Source organism: Oryctolagus cuniculus, unplaced genomic scaffold, assembly GCF_964237555.1.
Source record: "Oryctolagus cuniculus unplaced genomic scaffold, mOryCun1.1 SCAFFOLD_153, whole genome shotgun sequence".
Lineage (NCBI taxonomy): Eukaryota > Metazoa > Chordata > Mammalia > Lagomorpha > Leporidae > Oryctolagus > Oryctolagus cuniculus.
Window position 1 is genome coordinate 58,441 of NW_027208258.1, and position 2,584 is coordinate 61,024.

Consider the following 2,584-nt stretch of genomic DNA (forward strand, 5'->3'; position numbering starts at 1 on the left):
AACAGAGACATTTGAGTATATCCAACTAAGATACTTCTTCACAACAAAGTAAACATCAGAGTGTAGATACAATGAACAGATGGCAGGAAAAATTAAAACTCTGAATGTTTACAGATTTCCAGAACATTTACATGAATTGGAAAAACTCCAAAAAATACAGTGAAGAAACAGGCAAGGATCTGAATAGACATTTCTCAGAAGAAATGTACATGGTCAAAACATGTGAATATGCCCGATGTCACTAGCCATTATGTAAATATAAATCAGAACACCATATCAGTCTCCAACACCTGTGGGAGAATACAACACTCAGGTGTTTGTGTGTGCAGCAAGTGGGTTTAGAGGACCCTGTTCACCTCTGGAGAGCAGAGCCTACAGGGAGGTAAAGAAACCTTACTGTGCAGGGGCATGCTAATCTTCTCTGTATCATTCCAATTTTAGTATATGTGCTGCCGAAGCGAGCACATGTGCTGCCGAAGCGAGAAAGAGATGAAAAGAATTTATCTCAGCTAGCCACTAATATTCAAGAAACAAGGTCTTCAGGAAAGCCAACTCAACTGACATTTTCATGTCATTGTTAAATAAAGGAAAAATTATCTAGGTTCAGCAATACGTAGTTTATAAGAGAAAGACTACAGAGTAATTTCCTTGGCATAGAAATAACTTTTTTTTTTTTTTTTTTTTTTTTTTTTATCCATGAGGGCTTGCTATCACCACCACACACCCACATCCCATATACAAATGCCTGGCTTGAGTGGTAGCTTCTCTGCTTTGAGGCAAGTTTCTGCTAGTGTGCACCCTGGGAGGAGACGGAGGATGGCAGAAGTGCTTGGGTCCCTGCACCCAAATGGGACATCCAGAATGAATTCCCAGTTCCTGGTTGTGGCTTGGTCAAGCTTTGGCTATTGCAAGTGTCTGGGGAGTGAAGCAGTGGTTCCCTCTTCCTGTCACTCTGCCTTTCAAATCAATAACTGTTGTTGGTAATGACTAATAATGATATTCACTGATTGTCAAATTTTGAATCTATTAATTATAGACAATTTCTCTTTGTATTTTTAAACTTTCATAATGTTCTGTAGCCAATTTCATCACTAGAAATAAAAACTTTTCCTCAAAAAAAAAAAAAAACCTTACTGCTTTCCTAATGTGCTTATTAAGTTCTTGACCAGCGCCTGTTAGTCTTGCCACAAACTTTCTAGTCTTACTACTTTCCTTCTTCTTCTTCTTCTCTGTGACTTGTAAAATAGTATACATTCTATATACTGTGGATACTTTTGATTTATTTTATTCCTTCGGTCTCCTATGAAGTTCCTCCACAAAAGCACAGCCCTCAAAATATTCATTCATTTATGCAGTCTGCAGATTTCATGAGCTACTAAATTCCAAGTAGTATGTTAAAGGCAAGATCTGGGCCTAAGAGAAAAGTGGTCTAAATTCTGTGCCTAGAAGAGGATTTGGGACATAGTAGAACTTCAGTGAAGTGCTATGTGAATGACATGCACTCATTAAATGAGTAATCTAAAGCATACACTTCATTTAAGCAACACAGCAGCCCTACTCACCTCAGGTAGAGCAATTGAGAGGAATAATGTGAACAAAAATAAGACATCAATAAGTTGAATAATAACAGAGAAAAAACAAAATGAGATAGATGCCAACATTACTGAGCTATTTTTGAGGAATTAAATTGATAGAGGGGCTGGCATTGTGGCCAAGTGGGGAAAGCTGCAATCTGTGAGGCCAGCATAACATCTGAGTTCCACTTTGAGTTTAGGAATCTCCACTTCCAATTTAGCTCACTGCTAAACACCTGGGAAACCAGCAGAAGATGGACGAAGGACTCAGGTCCTTGCCACTCATGTGGGAGACTTGGATGAAGCTCCTGACTCCAGCATGCCCCAGGCTCAACTGTTGAAACTCTCTGGGGTGTGAGCCAGCAGATGAAAGCTATCTATGTCTTTCCCTCTCTCTCTAAATCCACCTTTCAAATAATAAAGATTTAATAAACAAATTAACTGATTTCAAAATACACAAAAACATGAACAATACTATATCATTTTTATGCCAAACTGATAAAAAATAACAAATGCTAGAGAGCACATGGGAAAAGAAAACCACCATATATGGTAGGTGAAAACACAAGTTAGTACAGATGTTATGCAGAACAGTATGGTCATTCCTTAAAAAGGATAAAAATTGGGGCTGGCGCTGTTGTGCAGTGAGTTAAAGCCCTGGCCTGAAGGGCCAGCATCCCATTTGGGTGCCAGTTCTAGTTCCAGCTGCTCTTCTTCCAATACAGCTCTCTGCTATCTCCTGGGATAGCAGTAGAAGATGGCCCAAGTCCTTGGGCCCATGCACCCATGAGGGAGACCCAGAGGAAGCTCCTGTCTCCAGGTTTCAGAATGGCATAACTCTGGCCTTTGTAGTCATCTGTAGAGCGAACCAGCTAATGGAGGACCTCTCTGTGTCTCTACCTCTATTGTAACTCTTTCAAATAAATAACAAAAATTAAACTAAGATAAAAATTGACCTACCATGTGAGAGTTATCTTGCTCTTGGCTATATAGAATAAGGAAATTTTATT

General features: G+C 39.3%; 1 pseudogene; it reads right to left on the reverse strand.

Moving 5' to 3' along the window:
- Positions 1-397: 397 nt before the first annotated feature.
- On the reverse strand, positions 398-465 carry LOC138848085 (U6 spliceosomal RNA; annotated as a pseudogene).
- Positions 466-2,584: the final 2,119 nt, after the last annotated feature.